Below are 19371 nucleotides of genomic sequence, written 5' to 3'. Positions count from 1 at the left end.
GCCCTTTAAGTATAAGAGCTGTTTAAAAAGACAGTGTAACGGTCGTCATAGTTGTTCTCCTCCTCAGACGAGGAGGAGCATGGATCGGACCAACACGCAGAGTGGGTAGTGCTCATGATAATTTATTAAATCGAAACTGAACACTAACATGAAACAAAATAACAAAATGAATACAACCGACAACAGTCCCGTGTGGCACGAATACAAACACGGAAACAAACACCCACAACACACACGTGAAACCCAGGCTGCCTAAGTATGATTCTCAATCAGGGACAACGATTGACAGCTGATTGAGAATCATACCCGGCTGAACACAAACATCCCAACATAGAAAATCACACATAGACAAACCCACCCAACTCACGCCCTGACCAACTAAATAAATACAAGACAAAAGAAAACAGGTCAGGAACGTGACATAACCCCCCCCTTAAGGTGCGAACTCCGGGCGCACCAGCATAAACTCTAGGGGAGGGTCTGGGTGGGCGTCTGTCCACGGTGGCGGCTCTGGCGCTGGTCGTGGTCCCCACCCCACCATAGTCAAACCCCGCTTCCGTGGCCTCTTCCCAATGGCCACCCTCCATATAAACCATAAGCTCCGGACTGAGGGGCAGCACCGGACTGAGGGGCAGCACCGGACTGAGGGGCGGATCCTGGCTGGCTGGCTCTGGCGGATCCTGGCTGGCTGGCTCTGGCGGATCCTGGCTGGCTGGCTCTGGCGGATGCTGGCTGGCTGGCTCTGGCGGATGCTGGTTGGCTGGCTCTAGCGGATCCTGGCTGGCTGGCTCTGGCAGCTCCTGGCTGGCTGGCTCTGGCAGCTCCTGGCTGGCTGGCGGCCCTGGCGGATCCTGGCTGGCTGGCGGCCCTGGCGGATCCTGGCTGGCTGGCGGCCCTGGCGGATCCTGGCTGGCTGGCGGCCCTGGCGGATCCTGGCTGGCTGGCGGCCCTGGCGGATCCTGGCTGGACGGCTCTGGCTGGTCCTGGCTGGACGGCTCTGGCTGGTCCTGGCTGGACGGCTCTGGCTGGTCCTGGCTGGACGGCTCTGGCGGATCCTGTCTGGCGGAAGGCTCTGGCTGCTCCTGTCTGGCGGAAGGCTCTAGCGGCTCCTGTCTGGCGGAAGGCTCTAGCGGCTCCTGTCTGGCAGACGGCTCTGAAGGCTCAGGACAGACGGGCGGCTTTGAAGGCTCAGTACAGACGGGCAGCTCTGACTGCTCGGGACAGACGGACAGCGCTGGGCAGGCAGGCAGCTCAGACAGCGCTGGGCAGGCAGGCAGCTCAGACAGCGCTGGGCAGGCAGACAGTTCAGACAGCGCTGGGCAGGCAGACAGTTCAGACAACGCTGGGCAGGCAGGCAGCTCAGACACTGGCTGCGCTGGAGAGGAGGAAGGCTCTGACAGCGCTGGACAGGTGGGAGCAACTGGAGAGAGAAGACGGAGAGACAGCCTGGTGTGGGGGGCTGCCACCGGAGGACTGGTACGTGGAGGTGGCACCGAAAAAACCGGACCGTGAAGGAGAACACGCGCTCTTGAGCACCGAGCCTGCCCAACCTTGCAGGTTGAATGGTCCCCGTAGCCCTGCCAGTGCGGCGAGGTGGAAAAACCCGCACTGGGCGATGCTGGCGAACCGGGGACACCATTTGTAAGGCTGGTGCCATGTACGCCGGCCCGAGGAGACGCACTGGAGGCCAGATGCGTTGGGCCGGCTTCATGACACCCGGCTCGATGCCCAACCTAGCCCGGCCAGTGCGGCAAGGTGGAATAGCCCGCACTGGACTAAGCACGCGTACTGGGGACACCGTGCGCTTTACCGCATAACACGGTGTCTGACCAGTACGACGCCCTCTCACTCCACGGTAAGCACGGGGAGTTGGCTCAGGTATCCTACCCGGCTTTGCCACACTCCGCGTGTGCCCCCCCCCCCCCCCCCCCCAAGAAATTTTTGGGTCTGACTCTCGGGCTCCCAACCGCATCGCCGCGCTGCCACCTCATACCAGCGCCTCTCTGCCTTCGCTGCCTCCAACTCCGCCTTGGGACGGCGATATTCCCCTGGCTGAGCCCAGGGTCCTTTGCCGTCCAGGATCTCCTCCCAAGTCCACGAGTCCTGTGTCCTCGGTCTCTGCTGCTGCTGCTGTCTGTTCCCACTCTGCTTGATCCTTTTGGGGTGGGTGTTTCTATAACGGTCGTCATAGTCGTTCTCCTCCTCAGACGAGGAGGAGCATGGATCGGACCAACACGCAGAGTGGGTAGTGCTCATGATAATTTATTAAATCGAAACTGAACACTAAAATGAGACAAAATAACAAAATGAATACAACCGACAACAGTCCCGTGTGGCACGAATACAAACACGGAAACAAACACCCACAACACACACGTGAAACCCAGGCTGCCTAAGTATGATTCTCAATCAGGGACAACGATTGACAGCTGCCTCTGATTGAGAATCATACCCGGCCGAACACAAACATCACCACATAGAAAATCACACATAGACAAACCCACCCAACTCGCCCTGACCAACTAAATAAATACAAGACAAAAGAAAAGAAAACAGGTCAGGAACGTGACAGACAGCCTGAAATTTCTGCCTTTTTTGGTGGTATGGAGCTTATGCCTTTCCATGGTTAGATCACCATGCGGTCAAATATTTAATAGAAAAATTAGAGAGTTTCAAACCTCTCTGCCAATACCAGCTAGTTTTCAGTTTTCCCCTCCTAACTCAGACCACTCCCAGACAGTCCTAGGGAAATTCTCGCTTGAGAAATTGTTCATTGCTAAGAAGATATTTCTGTTTCTTTTTGACTATTTTAACTGAAAACAATCACAGTAAGGTACATAATTGTTACCCAGAAATGATTTGATATTGAAATAAAAACGTCTGCATTGGACCTTTAAAGTGGTCCTAGCTTGGAGAAGCTATATCCTAATCTAGATAGTGTGATCTGAGGAATAATATTTCCCCCTAGTGTGGGAGAACCTGGTCAGTTTATGACCATCTTCACTTTCTCCCCCCTGACAGCCCAATTCTCCTTCAGCTCTAATTCCCTGGCAGCTCCGTTTAAAGGCTGCATGCTAACAGGGCTTTATATGACCTGCAGAACAAACTGTGGAGAGCCGAAGGTGGTTTAAAGGCCTCACTGCTCGCAACGTTTAGTTTTCCACGATGCCAGTTCGTAGGGAAACCAGTGCGGGGCTAAACCCGCGGGGGAATCTGGCCTGGAGCCTCCGTACTGGTTGACAGTCAGGAGAAAATTGATCTTGTCATAAAGCTCTGCCTTTAATCTCATCATTATGACTGGCAGGGGGCCAGCGGGGTGAGCGATGGGGCTTACACCAGTTAGGGGGTGATTGACCATTGCAAGGCCATTAACTGTAAATTGGAGCAAAGTCCATTGCAGAACTCGTGTAATATAAAGACGCCAACTAATAGAAAACACATAGAAGTCCAATGTGACATGGAGCCAAAAGGAATCACACGTTTTAGCTTCGTTTATTGTGCTTTTCGTGTCTGCAATGGTGCCGATGCACTGAGCTATAATGATTGACAGGCATTGGAAGTATGCTTGTAATGCTGGTAAACATAGTGTGGAACAACTGTTCTGAAGACTGTGGCAAGCAAGCAGAAAACATCTAACCATGCAGAAGGTACGGTAAAGGCTTGGTTCTTTGGCTCAGCCAGACACAGATGCATTTCCCATTAGTAGATATACATGTGAGATAGACTCAGTGGGATTTGGGTTAGCTCAACTGTGCAGTCATAATGGTTGAACTGGGAGTGATAGCATTGCAATGAGATGGATTTATCATGCTCCAGTGCACTTTCACACAGGTATCTAGCCTGTTATTACAGCACTCTCCAGGACGTCATCAACTGTACTGTGTGTGTCAGTGGTCGTTGTCATGGATTTAGGAGCCATAAATCCTGACATGTGAACGCATTAACAGTAACCAGGTTTCCAGCCATCCTTTTTATGTGAGTAAAGTACATGTTGGATAAAAAATGTCACGACAGGCCTGATGGGAACAGCAAATCTGTCGGTAAATCTGTCGGTAAATCTGTCGGTAAATCTCAAAGGTGGGAATTAATTATGCGAGATATGGCGGTGGAAACGCCTTTATGTGCATATATTGATAAATATTGAGGGTCTTATTCTGGTGACATGATGATCGATGCTTGGCTGGCTGCCGTTTGACAAATAAAAATGATTATCCATAACAATCTCATCATTAAAGTAGCCTGCTGTATATGACATCTGTTGGCTAGAGTGCACATGCCAAAGTCATAGTGGGCACATTCACTACATAGCGCAACATTTGTGGTGAAAAAAACATCATTAGAGTTGTGAAGGAAACCCATTTAACTTGGATTTATTATTCAGTACATGGGAATTTAACCGCAAAAGTTATTTCCATGTGCACTACATCATCACGCACAGCGTTTTATCCGTAACAAGCATGTGGTTTTTATGCAGATATTAGAATATTTGCATGAACATCTGTAGCCAATTGGATGTAAACCTTGTGAGACAGTTATTTGGGTCAGAAGAAAGAAAATATGCTTACCTTTGGAGGTCCTTCTGAGGCCTGGACACATTTGGAAAAGACAAAGAAATATTAGAACTTGATACTGAAATAGCATATTGCCTGTTCAATTAAATAGGATGATTTATAGGTAGTAGATCAATGGATTTATAGCTGTTAATGACGCTTACCTGAATTCAACTACAAAGACCTTCTTGAATCCTGGTAACCTTTCAAATGCATCTTCAATCTAGATGAGAACGATGAAAAGAAAACACACTTAGTTAATTACCACGTCAAGTTGGAGTTTTTCTCAGGAGAATGAAAAAGATCCACCCTGTTCGCCAGACATGCCTGCATCTACACCAGTACTGTGAATCCTTTACGCCACTAGTTAGCAATATCATTCTCAGTCCAGGATCACATAGTATGATCAATTACTGCAGTATAGACAAAAATCAAGTCAGTCCCCTGTCCTAGTCTGTGTAGTGGCTGTCTGTGTACTAAAGCTATCCTCTAGGATCTGTGCCACCTCCCTTCTTTCCCCTCTTGGCCAGGAGCAGTAAGGCTCTGTCCTGTTGTTTACTTATTCATCCTCTCTGTATGTCTGCATCTCAAATGGCACCCTATTCCCTATTTAGTGCACTACTTTTGACCCGAGACCCATGGGGCTCTGATCAGGCCCTGGTCAAAAGCACTATTGGGAAATAGGCGGCCATTTGGGACACAGCCCATGTCTATAACTAATGGCCTCTGCTCTGACATAAACTCTGGCTCTGCCGGAGAAAAGGCCAAAATGTGAGGTGGCAACATCCAGCGATGGGAATACACCGTCCGTCACTGTGGGTTCCCAGCAGAGGACATGTTTCCAGAGCTGTCACACTGACTGGTGGACCTCTGATTTTTCCAGGCAGCTTTCTTCCTGTTCTTTAGTGAATACAGTATATAGCTGGCAAGCCCGGACAACCAGTACAACATTCGAAAGCTGATAACAGTAAATAGATACAGTAGAATATATATATATTTCAACCTCTTCCGAACTTTCTGTTTGTACTCTGTACACGCAAAAGTGAATAATGTAAAATACACTGTACAAAACATTAGGAACACCTGCTTTCCATGACAGATGGATCTTTTATTGATGTCACCTGTTAAATCCAGTTCAGTCAGCGTAGATGAAGGGGAGAAGACAGGTTAAAGGATTTTTAAGCCTGGAGACAATTGAGACATGGAGTGGGTATGTGTGCCATTCAGAAGGTGAATGGGCAAGACAAATTATTTAAGTGCCTTTGAACGGGGTATGGTAGCAGGTGCCAGGCACACCGGTTTGAGTGTTTCAAGAACTGCAACGTAACAGTTTCCCGTGCGTATCTAGAATGGTCCACCACCCAAAGGACATCCAGCCAACTTGACACAACTGTGGAAAGTACTGGAGTCAACATGGGCCAGCATCCCTGTGGAACGCTTTCGATACCTTGTAGAGTTCATGCCCCAATGAATTGAGGCTGTTCTGAGGGCAAACGGAGGTGCAACTCAATATTAGAAAAGTGTTCCTAATGTTTTGTACACTCAGTGTACATCCTGTATGTCAAAAGTAAGGAAACAAAAACAAAAGCGGGTGTCAAAAAGGACGGGACCAAACAATTGCTTTTACCAAGAGCCTGCACAGGGACAGGAGTATACCAACTTTACTGTACCTTATGGGTGAAATGTTTGACCACGCGTTGGTAGTAGAAGCTAGAGGGGTCTCTCAGGGCGTCGTTGTAGTTCTCTCCCTTCAGCTGGATGCTGAGTTCCACCACCTGCTCCTTCATGGGTGTGAAAGGCCTCGTCATGATGTCCTCGATCTCATTGCCCAGCTAAACACAGGACACAAAAACAGATCACAAACAGCTCACATCATTACAATATCACTTCACTCTCATTCATTTCAGTAGACAGTGTCTTTAATCTATAGCTGATGCACCTCTCTTATTGTGTGTTTAAGAAGGCTTCTATCCTTTATGATGTAACAATTTGATTATTGATTCTGTATTTCATTGATTGTAATAATAATAACTTCATCATTGCTTACCGCATTTTCCACCTCTGTTATGATATCTTGAATCCCTAGGAAGTCATCATTTGTTTCTTCTGGTTCTCCTGTGACCCTATAACGATCACCGTTATTGTTCTCCTCTGCATCCCTATAACGATCGCCATTATTGTTCTCCTCTGTGTCCGTCAAAATTCCAGTTTCAGTGGTGACCTCATGAGTAATCTCCACAGCAGCCTCCTGTGTCGCCTCTGGAGTGGACTCACCTGCAGCCTCTGTGGTTATCTCCGCTGCAGCTTCTGAAGGCTCTAGAATGATCTCTTCGGAAGCCTCTTCTGTAGTTTCTGTAATTATCTTTTTGGAAGCCTCTTCTGTATCTTTTGGAATGATCTTGTCTACTGCCTCAGATGGGACCTCTTCTGAAGCCTCTGGAGTTTCCTCCTCTGAAGGTTCTGGAATGTCCTCCTCTGAAGTTTCTAGAATTTCCTCCTCTGAAGGTTCTGGAATTTCCTCCTCTGAAGGTTCTGGAGTTTCCTGCTCTGAAGGTTCTGGTGCTATCTCTTCTGGAGTCACTGAAACTATTTCTTCTACAGCCACTGGAGTGTCTTCTTCAACAGCTTCCAGAGTTATCTCTACAATCTCTGGGGGGATTTCTTCTACAGACTCTGGAGTGTCTTCCACTGCAGTCTCCAAAGGGACCTCTCCTGCTTCCTCAGGAACTTCTTCAGCAGCCTCTGGAGGTTCCTCCACTACATCTTCTGGAGTTACCTCTACTTCAACCTCAGGAGTGACCTCCAAAGTGGCTTCTGAGGTGACCTCCACCGTAACTTCCTTCATCTCTACTTCAGCCTCAGGAGTGACTTCAGCCTTTATTGTTGCTTCTTCAGTGATCCCTGTTACATCCTCTGGAATGGCCTTAACTGAAGTTTCTGGAGTGACTTCTTCCTCAGGACCAATCTCTATTACCACTTCATTAGTAGTAGTGGCCAAAGTATCCTCTAGTACAGTCTCTGGAGTGATCTCCTCCATAGCCTCGAGTATCAAATGCATTGCAGCGTCTGAGATAACTTCCTCTAAAATCTCAGGGGTCTCCTCTTCAGTGTCTTCTAGGGCAACATTTACTGTAGCCTCTGAGGTGACCTCCACAGGGAGCTCCTGAACGTCTCCATCTGAATCCTCTGGAGAAACTTCTGGAATCAACTCTGCTGCAGCTTCCTCATCTGTAGTCTCAGACGTGTCCTCTGGAGAAATGTCTGGAGTTAATTCTGCTGCATCCTCTGGAATATCCTCATCTGTAGTATCTTCTGACGTTGCCTTGGTGGCAATGTCTGAAGTGGTCTCCAAAGTGACATTTTCTTCTACCGCAGCCTCTGTGATCTCCTCATCTGTGGTATCTGAAGTGACCTCTATGGCAGCCTCTTTAATCTCCTCATCTATGGTATCTGATTTGATTTCTGCAGCGCCCTCTGTGATCTCCTTGTCTATGGTATCTGAAGTGATTTCTGTAGCACCCTCTGTGATCTCCTTGTCTATGGTATCTGAAGTGATTTCTGTAGCACCCGTGATCTCCTTGTCTATGGTATCTGAAGTGATTTCTGTAGCACCCTCTGTGATCTCCTTGTCTATGGTATCTGAAGTGATTTCTGTAGCACCCTCTGTGATCTCCTTGTCTATGGTATCTGAAGTGATTTCTGTAGCACCCTCTGTGATCTCCTTGTCTATGGTATCTGAAGTGATTTCTGTGGCACCCTCTGTGATCTCCTTGTTTATGGTATCTGAAGTGATTACTGTGGCACCCTCTGTGATCTCCTTGTGTATGGTATCTGAAGTGATTTCTGTAGCACCCTCTGTGATCTCCTTGTCTATGGTATCTGAAGTGATTTCTGTAGCACCCTCTGTGATCTCCTTGTCTATGGTATCTGAAGTGATTTCTGTGGCACCCTCTGTGATCTCCTTGTTTATGGTATCTGAAGTGATTACTGTGGCACCCTCTGTGATCTCCTTGTGTATGGTATCTGAAGTGATTTCTGTAGCACCCTCTGTGATCTCCTTGTCTATGGTTTCTGAAGTGATTTCTGTAGCACCCTCTGTGATCTCCTTGTCTATGGTATCTGAAGTGATTTCTGTAGCACCCTCTATGATCTCCTTGTCTATGGTATCTGAAGTGATTTCTGTAGCACCCGTGATCTCCTTGTCTATGGTATCTGAAGTGATTTCTGTGGCACCCTCTGTGATCTCCTTGTCTATGGTATCTGAAGTGATTTCTGTGGCGCCCTCTGTGATCTCCTTGTCTATGGTATCTGAAGTGATTTCTGTAGCACCCTCTGTGATCTCCTTGTCTATGGTATCTGAAGTGATTTCTGTGGCGCCCTCTGTGATCTCCTTGTCTATGGTATCTGAAGTGATTTCTGTGGCAGACTCCGAAGGCGCTTCAGAAGTGGTTTCAGAAATGTCCTCCAAAGAAGTTTCTGGAATAAATTTTATTTCAGGTTCTGGCATATCCTTGTCTGTGGACCCAACAGGCATCTCGATGGCAGCTTCTGAAGGGATCTCTGCAGGGATCTCAACGGCAGCCTCTGATGGGACCTCTGCAGGGATCTCAATGGCAGCTTCTGATGGGACCTCTGCAGGGATCTCAATGGCAGCCTCTGATGGGACCTCTGCAGGGATCTCAATGGCAGCCTCTGATGGGACCTCTGCAGGGATCTCAATGGCAGCTTCTGATGGGACCTCTGCAGGGATCTCAATGGCAGCTTCTGAAGGGACCTCTGCAGGGATCTCAACGGCAGCCTCTGATGTGACCTCTATAGGGATCTCAATGGCAGCTTCTGGTGGGACCTCTGCAGGGATCTCAACGGCAGCCTCTGATGGGACCTCTATAGGGATCTCAATGGCAGCTTCTGGTGGGACCTCTGCAGCGGCCTCTTCTGCCTCCTCCACTGTATTGTGTGTGGTATCTGAGATTACTTCCTCATCCATTTTCCCAATTACCTCATTAATGGGCTCGTGGATGACAGTGACAATAGGTTCAGGGGTGATCTCCACAGTGTCATCTGAGGTAGCATCGGATGTTTCCTCAACAGCAGCCATATTAACCTCCTGGACAGCCTCATCACTAGTCTCAGCAATGACTTCAACTGCTGTTTCGGAGTTGACGTCAAAGGCAGCTTTGGTAGTGGAGTCCTCTCCTATCTCCTGTATTGTATCGTCGGGCTCTGAGGTGACGTCGATGTCAGCATCTTCAGTCACATAGTCAGTAGTTTCTGGCGGGACCATCTCTGTGACCTCCTCAACTGGCTCTGCAGTAATGACAGGAATGATGTCAACATCTCCTCGCAAGGTTGGGAAGGTGTCTGGCTGTACGACAATGACTTCATTATCTACAGAAGAAAACAAGAAGGGACCCAGAAACAAAGAATATATAAGTATGAATAAAAAGAGGGTGTATTATACGTGACACAGATTACAATTATATAAGAAAACATTCTACATGACATCAATGAATTGCTACTGAACATGTCTGGCACTGAAATTGAAAAGTAGTGTGTTCAGACAAGCAGTTCAGACAATCTCTTAGGAAAGTCTAACGGTCCCTCTATCCACTGTCCATTGACAACGTGGTGTGTCATTAAGAAGGATTAAAGGCCTACTCTGGGAGCAACGTGTGTCTTGATCAGGCTACAGTCGTCCTATGCAGCACTCACAATAACCTCAAGACAGTACTCCAGACAGGGGCTAATAGTCTAGCTATACTGTCACTGATCAACAGATGGCATAAAAGACAGATGAATTTTGCCCAGACACTGAATTGAGGTAAAGAGGTAAACCTTTTTGGGTGGTGGCCAATTCTGGTGGAGTTGCCGCAGTTGGACTGTGTGAAAGAGAGACAATCGATCAGTAACTTCAACATGTTGGACTGTGTAAAACAGAGACAATCAATCAGTAACTTCCACATGTTGGACTGTGTAAAAGAGAGACAATCAATCAGTAACTTCAACATGTTGGACTGTGTAAAAGAGAGACAATCAATCAGTAACTTCAACATGTTGGACTGTGTGAAAGAGAGACAATCAATCAGTAACTTCAACATGTTGGACTGTGTAAAAGAGAGACAATCAATCAGTAACTTCAACATGTTGGACTGTGTAAAAGAGAGACAATCAATCAGTAACTTCAACATGTTGGACTGTGTAAAAGAGAGACAATCAATCAGTAACTTCAACATGTTGGACTGTGTAAAAGAGAGACAATCAATCAGTAACTTCCACATGTGATACAATAGATTATAGGTTGTAAAGCTCCCACTTTACAATAAGCACCCCTCATACCTGTGTAATAAAATGGCAGTTACGCAGGAATGTACAGCGTCATTACAATAATGACATAGTACTTCAAACTGGTATACCTGTTCAAATAGCTTTCATGCTATTGTGATGTCATTTACAAATCTTTAACATTTTGCAAATCAAAACCAGATATTACATGTTGTTACACTGTACCCCTGTATGTAACTACCAGGTATTACACTGTACCCCTGTATGAAACTACCAGGTATTACACTGTACCCCTGTATGTAACTACCAGGTATTACACTGTACCCCTGTATGTAACTACCAGGTATTACACTGTACCCCTGTATGTAACTACCATGTATTACATTGTACCCCTGTATGTAACTACCAGGTATTACACTGTACCCCTGTATGTAACTACCAGGTATTACATGTTGTTACACTGTACCCCTGTATGTAACTACCAGGTATTACATTGTACCCCTGTATGTAACTACCAGGTATTACACTGTACCCCTGTATGTAACTACCATGTATTACATGTTGTTACACTGTACCCCTGTATGTAACTACCAGGTATTATATGTTGTTACACTGTACCCCTGTACGTAACTACCAGGTATTACACTGTACCCATGTATGTAACTACCAGGTATTACACTGTACCCCTGTATGTAACTACCAGGTATTACACTGTACCCCTGTATGTAACTACCAGGTATTACACTGTACCCCTGTATGTAACTACCAGGTATTACACTGTACCCCTGTATGAAACTACCAGGTATTACACTGTACCCCTGTATGTAACTACCATGTATTACATGTTGTTACACTGTACCCCTGTATGTAACTACCAGGTATTATATGTTGTTACACTGTACCCCTGTACGTAACTACCAGGTATTACATGTTGTTACACTGTACCCCTGTATGTAATTACCAGGTATTACATGTTGTTACACTGTACCCCTGTATGTAACTACCAGGTATTACACTGTACCCCTGTATGTAACTACCAGGTATTACATGTTGTTACACTGTACCCCTGTATGGAACTACCAGGTATTACACTGTACCCCTGTATGTAACTACCAGGTATTACACTGTACCCCTGTATGTAACTACCAGGTATTACACTGTACCCCTGTATGTAACTACCAGGTATTACACTGTACCCCTGTATGTAACTACCAGGTATTACACTGTACCCCTGTATGGAACTACCAGGTATTACAAAAGTAGACCTGCTATAATACTTTGCTGTTACTGTCTACATGCATGTAGCTTACAGGCACAGCAAGCTGTCTACAGCAATGGCTATGATCATACAACAATGTCATAGTTGTATGAATCTGGATTGAAGCGAGGGGAGAAAGGTTGAGCAGGCTGCAGAGCTGTGTGGTGCATGGTAGGCTGCCGTGACGTCACATTTACATGTTACATATTCATCATTTAGCAGACTCTTATCCAGAGCGACTTATATACATTTTCAGACTTTTTTCATACTAGTCCCCATGGGAATCGAACCCACAACCCTGGTGTTGCAAGCTCCATGCTCTACCAACTGAGCTACACGGGACTACATCACTGTTATGGATAGCATACAACACAGCAGTGTTTCTATAGAGCTGTGTGGGCACAAAGACAGCAGGCTTTAGTGTTGGGAACAGGCCTACCTGCACACTTTGGACCCTGAGCTTGTGGGCTCGCTGACGTGGATGGGACGGGGATGAGGAGAACATGGAAGTGGTGTAAATACAATGTGGTTGATGAGGGGTTGAGGTTGAGTAACGTGTGTGACGTTCAGCGGGATGCAACATTCTGTACATGTTCTGCTCTAAGTGATCTGAACGTTCTGTAACGTTGCAACCTGCTGAACGTGACCCAGGCATGTACATATTTTGCGTTGTGACAGAATGCAAGTGCTAGTATCTCACAGAGACATTGAAATGTTAGGAACTCACCTATTCGGAGTAGCAGTCATCACCACTCTCTGAAATAAAAACAGAATCCATTGATAAATAAAGCTTCTCAATCACATACCAATAAACTACACACACTTGTACACACACACGCATACTCACACACATCAATATCCGTAATGTTTTACATATCAAATTGTTCAAAATTCTCACTCACAGCCCTAACAAGAGAGACGTGCTCCTCTGATCGGCTGAAGTTGCTGCCAATCTCCATCACGCTGACAGTTCCATCCTGACATAAGTTAACCCAGGCCTGGTACTCATCTCTCTCAGGTAGACGGTCCCAGAAGATCTTGAACGCCTCCCACACCGTCTCCTGACACACTGGGCAGCACACAGACACAGGACTGGGTCAGAGACTAGCTTTCACACCCAGAATTTTTTGTGTACTTCCTGATTGGACAGAATTGAAATGGAATTGACCCCAACCCTGATTGACACAGAGACATGTGACACAGAGGTCGCACTCTGTGACACAGATGGATGTAGAAGAAGACCCGCTTTACGTATATGAATATTCAATCTAGATTTAAATAATACCGTGTAGTACAAGGACATGGAAACCAAAACAAACATTGCCATTTAGCTGACATTTAGCCAGCGATCCTGACAGGAAAAATCTCTCCAATGGACAGCTATGAAAAATGAAGGCAATCAGGGAAATGTGAGGTCATTTTTTGATCCATACACACATATACTCCCACGTTCCAGACAGCATCACCATTTCACCACCACTGCTGACATTGAAATTACTTCTCAGTTCAAGACATGTGGTATTGCACGTACTTTTCACAATGTACCAGTACCTCTGCTTTGGAACAAAAAAAGCTGGCAAAAAAACGTTTTTTCTCTCAATCTGCAGCTACATCTGTATGCTACATTTCAGGTTTGGAGGCTGAGGACAACCAGAAAGCCCTTGGTAGAGGAGCTAACGGGAGCAGGCCTGAGGGCTCTCATATTTTCCTGGCAGCATGGCTCATCTGATCAATGTCTAGAGGACTACTATTTCGGTAGCGAGGCAGGGTTCAGGCCGAGGACTGGGGCTTTCTCTCTAAGCTTCCCCAGGTGGAGCACCACGTGTTTGGGTTGAACTGACAGAAGGGCACCCTGGTGCAAGGCTGTCTGGTGCCAGGCTCTCTGTTTCTCAGCCTCCATGACTGAATACTATAACTACAGCCCTTGAATCATGATAGATTAGTTACTGTCGTTGATTGACTTCTAGTAATTTCCCTTGAGTTCCAACAAGGTTCTGAACCATTGTTTCAAACAAACGACTGATAGAGAATGGTAACACAGGGCTGTATTTCAACGGCTGAAGCCATGCACATGGATGACCATAGGGCTTTGATAAAGAGGCTGGAAAAGTACTGGTTACTGCATGGTTCATGTTGGAGGTGATTAAAGTACTCATTTTGATGGTATATAAAGGTTGTGTCATTACAATAAATGCATATAAAATCTGTAATAAGTCATAGACGGCCATATGATAAAAGGAGTGAGCGTAGCCTACTGTCACATACACTCTAAGAAAAAAAGGCGCTATCTAGAACCTAAAATAGTTCTTCGGATGGCCCCATAGGAGAACCTTTTGAGGAACCCTTCTTGGTTCCAGGTAGACCCCTTGTTTCCGGGTAGAACCCTTTTTCATTCCACGTAAAACCCTTTCCACAGAGGGTTCTACATGGAACCCTTTCAACAGAGGGTTCTACATGGAACCCAAAAGGGTTTTACCTGGAACCAAAAGGGTTATTCTATGGGGACAGCCGAAGAACCCTTTTGAAACCCTTTTGCAAAAGAGTGTATGCATCACAGGAATTAAATTCATCTAGCTGAACAACAAAGACTGTAGATGAATAGACTCCAGGTCATAATGAATCCCCAGTGCCCATGAGATACAGTAGTGAAAAAGCTTACCTCGCTGGTGAAAGTACTTCAGGTGGTTTTCTATCGCTTGGTCTACAGTCTCTTGAGAACAAAGCTTCACTCCACTGGGAAAAAGAATATTCCGCTTTCTTCTAGAAATAGCACCCTTTCCTTTGTGTGTCTTGTGGGTCAAAGCCTCCAGACCTCCATCTGACTCCAGTTGGCTTGAAATCCCAGAGGGGTCTTGAGATTTCACGTGTTTCACTACCAAACCACTATCCACAGCAACCCCATGCGAAGCATCTGTAAAAGTACATGAGACAGTTATACATGTGATCAGAAGTCAAACAGTCATCATTAAATCCTCTACTGTACCTACCCGTGTCAAAGTATCCTGTCAGAAGGATGGCAGACACAACCCAAAAAACACAGCTCCTCGTTAGCCCCGGCATTTCTGAAAGAGCCAAGATCCAAGATGCAGCCCCAGTCTAGATTAAATCTTCTCAACCCTTCTCAGTTCATCAACAAGAGGGTTTTGTGTGCTGTCCATCCACTTGATAGCATTGTGTAAAAATAGGGCTATTCCTCTGGTTATTCCTCATGGGGCTAGGCTATCCCCCCAGTGTAACGGGATGTGGTTACAGTGCTGAAGACAGCTCCTCAGCCTTACTCAGGTAAGCAGATGGGACTTTGGCAAGAGATTTTTTTCTGCTTCCTAATCCTATTTGATAAGCTTTAGTGGTGCCTCTGCAAGACTTTAGTCTAACAGCGCATGGTTGTTTAACTTGTGAATAATCTGTGTAGGCCAATGTGGGGAATAGGGATAGTGATGGTCATTTTATTTTTTTACATAATTGCATATTTTCACAGCTGCAAAACATGCAATAACAACTTATCCTACTTGGACACACTTTATATCCTATAAGTTGCTAATGTAAGTGATATGATTGGCTTGGTCTGCTTATTAAATGATTAAAACATTAATTCATTACTTACTCATTCCTTTTATATGTGATTCTCAAGGTGACATTATCAACAAATGTGAAATGCATTCAAAATCACCACAAATTGATTATAACCTTCATTTAAGCTAGAGAGAGTCTGTGAATGTGTCCTTAGTCTCTGTCTTTCAGGGCAATCTTGAAACCTCTCTGCCCAATGCCATTACACACAGCAGTAAGTATAGGTAGGTCAGTATAAATTCAGGTGAGTAAAGATGGAGGATCTTAATTTGATCACCCTTTTGTTGCTGAGGGGAGGGGAATGCAAACTTGTAGTGTATTCAAGTTTTAAAAAGGCTTATAAAGTTCGTAATTTCCACTTTAAAATGTATCAAACCCTACAAGAAATGTCCATTCATTATAATCCACATAATTAAAATGTCCTGTTTCTCCAGGATTATTTTCCTGCTGTGGCAAACTGGCTCAAATTAAGATATTACATCTGTATGTGTAGGTGAGTCAGTAGAGGTCAGTGTTTGTGGAACCTGCTGTACCACAACACAGACATAAAATCTTCCCGGGAGGCTGATTTGGTGGTGAGTAATGAACATTGCTGCCAATAAGCTCGTCTGACCTGTAGCAGGACAGTGCAGCTCAAGGGGGTAGACCCAGGTGACTAGATGCTACTTATCCTTTCTGACAGGAAAGGTGCTTATTCCCTTCAGGACAGAGGAAATCAGAACAGTACAGCAAACGGAATTGTCAGTCTGTCTATTGTATTCACAACGTGTAACATTGTTGTGGCAGACAATTGACATCTGTAAATAGGACGTCAAATAAGGGCAAGTGTTTGGAATAGAGCATTGGATTCATTCCAGTATCAATCAAATGTATTTATAAAGCCCTTCTTACATCAGCCGATGTCTCAAAGTGCTGTACAGAAACCCAGCCTAAAACCACAAACAGCAAGCAATGCAGGTGTAGAAGCACGGTGGCTAGGAAAAACTCCCTAGAAAGGCCAGAACTTAGGAAGAAACCTAGAGAGGAACCAGGCTATGAGGAGTGGCCAGTCCTCTTCTGGCTGTGCTGGGTGGAGATTATAACAGAACATGGCCAAGATGTTCAAATGTTCATAGATGACCAGCAGGGTCAAATAATAATAATCACAGTGGTTGTCGAGGGTGCAACAGGTCAGCACCTTAGGAGTAAATGTCAGTTGGCTTTTCATAGCCGATCATTGAGAGTATCTCTACCGCTCCTGCTGTCTCTAGAGAGTTGAAAACAACAGGTCTGGAACAGGTAGCACGTCCAGTGAACAGGTCAGTAAGGATGTGCATGTCGCTGGGTTTGGGATCGGGTCGAGACCTGTCACACATCCGGTCATTAGTGGATAACTGCCTTGCATGCCTTCTCAGAGAGCAGAGTAGGTGGTTTCTGAGGTGAGGTGGCTGAGACTAGGGAATAACAAGGCAGCCAGGTAGTCTCTCTCTCTGGTGAGGCCTGATTGACAGACTGAGGCTTGTTTGGAAGTTAGCACTAGAAGGGTAGGTGGAGTCTTAAAAGGACAAATGCTCAGAAGGCTGCCTTTATAACCTCACCTTCATCTACTCACTCTCACCCCAAAACTCTCTCTGGACTGCTTATGTTGCCAGCTTGAGTCATTTTCACTGATTCAGTAAAACATCAGGCTGTCTATAATAGGGCTTGGGGTCAATTCAATCTCAACTCAATACATTTCAGATATTGAAATGAGTCACTGTTTTTGAATTGGCTTAGCTTTCTCCAAGTACCTGTACAGTTGAGATCTCTCTGTGTCAAATGGCTAACTTTGTTGTTTTCACATTATAGTCAGGTGACATATCAACAGATCAGGGAATAGGAAATACAATTAAAAAAAGAGGTAGGTAGGTAGCCAGCAAACTAATTATACTTAAACAGTATACACAGAATATATGCTATAATTAAATAATCTGTTTCTTTTCGTTGTCTTGACATTAGTCTCTTGCCTGACTACAGTTGGACACTCACTCAGCTGATGACGGTGACGTTACGGCAACGGTGAATCAACAACGGTAACATGGTTTATTGGATAATGTGATCAGCAGATGGGCCAGTGTCTTCGTTAGGTCTGGGCTCTTGTCCAGATATCAAGATGATACCACTGTCCTGCAAGGCAAAGAAAAACAACACCCTCTGACTAGACCTGTAATACTAACCTCACAATGAGATATTCACACCGGTCAATGAGTTCATGGAAACCAATAAGGACATGCAAGGACAGTCAAACATAAACATACAGGATTACAACACACCATGGCACGTATTATTGGAGTGCTGATCTAGGATCAGTTTTGCCTTGTAGATTATAATGAATGAACAGGGTGGACCTAATCAAAAGGTGTCTCTCACCGTGTGAATACTGTATTACCAGCAGCCTTTGACAAATACTGTAACGTAGCCAGGGGAATGATAAAGTTGCCTAAGGTCAACGAGTCTGGACCCCTGCAGAAATGCTGTGATTGGAAGCTGGTTTTCTATGAAGAGACTACAGAAGAACAGAAGGGGGAGGGGGGCTCTAGAGAGCCATCGTGTCCAAAGAACTAGCTAAATCTGTCTAATCCAGCAGTCCAGCTCAGATTAGCTTTCCTGTGGCCCCTAGTGGAGCACAGTTACCTCATCATGGCCTAGCCTACTGTCTACAAGACAGAGTATGCATCCCAAATGGCACCCTATTCCCTATATAGTGCTCTGGTCAAAAGTAGTGTACTATATAGGGAATAGGGTGCCATTTGGAACGCAAGCAGACAGACAAGGCCAAGCCCAGAGAACTGGACTACTACACGTCAACAGTGATTAAAGGAAATGCGCCCAATCCTACCTCAGTGGCTTTTGGCCACAGACCCAACCTCCATTCCCTTCAGTCTGTAACTATGGTGTCCCACAGTAAGCAAGGACACAGTTGAGAGTGTGAGGCATGCTTATCATAACAATGCTGTCATTAATACTAAATAACAGCAGCTCAAGTCAAATGAATAATTATCAATCAAATGAACGTCATTGATGCCAACAGGCACCACAAGTCATTTGAAAATTAAACAGTTAAATTGTGCTTCTATTCTTTTAAACATAGGCTACAATTTACTGTACAAAATCCTCTTAATAAACACTTCCTTTCAGCAAGCGACCCCCACTGACCCACCATCTAATGAAATGAGTAGCATTCTTATACAGGCAATGACCTGTAATCCTGCTTGGCCCCAGCAGGGACCCTGCTAATTACCTGGGGATGAACCTCTCCCTCAACCAACGCATTTCAGCAGACGCCCTCCAGGTGTGTGTTCTAAATGGCATCCTATTCCCTTGATAGTGCACTACTTTTGACCAGGGCACATAGGGCTCTGGTCAAGAGTAGTGCACTGCATAGGGAATAGGGTGCCATTTAGGACGGAACCCAAATGAATGAAGGCCAGAGCCAACAGCAGAGCTCCTCAGTCCCCAAATCCTCTTCCCATCAGAGGTCCCATATGCTCGGTGTTTCCCGTCTTTGTTGACATGGTTGGTAGGTTCCCGGCTGTTCGCCCCACATGGTCGCACCCCCCGACGTCCTGACCTCGGGGAAAATAACAGCAGCAGATGACCACCCCCCTTTCAGAGATATCTGAGGTTAAACGTCTTCTACAGTAACCTAATAACCTTTGACCTTGGCAACCTGCTGAGAAGATACATGGTTCT

At 45.7% G+C, this 19371-nt stretch overlaps 1 protein-coding gene across 1 annotated transcript in view; it reads left to right on the top strand.

Moving 5' to 3' along the window:
* The window catches only part of LOC120050855 (interleukin-1 receptor accessory protein-like 1), an 838450-nt gene that overhangs the window by 483099 nt on the left and 335980 nt on the right, over positions 1-19371 (top strand). The window lies entirely within an intron of this gene.

This window comes from Salvelinus namaycush, chromosome 7 (genome assembly GCF_016432855.1).
Source record: "Salvelinus namaycush isolate Seneca chromosome 7, SaNama_1.0, whole genome shotgun sequence".
Classification (NCBI taxonomy): Eukaryota; Metazoa; Chordata; class Actinopteri; order Salmoniformes; family Salmonidae; genus Salvelinus; species Salvelinus namaycush.
The sequence above is the reverse complement of the archived record's forward strand: the minus strand, read 5'-3'. Positions and strand labels throughout refer to the sequence as shown.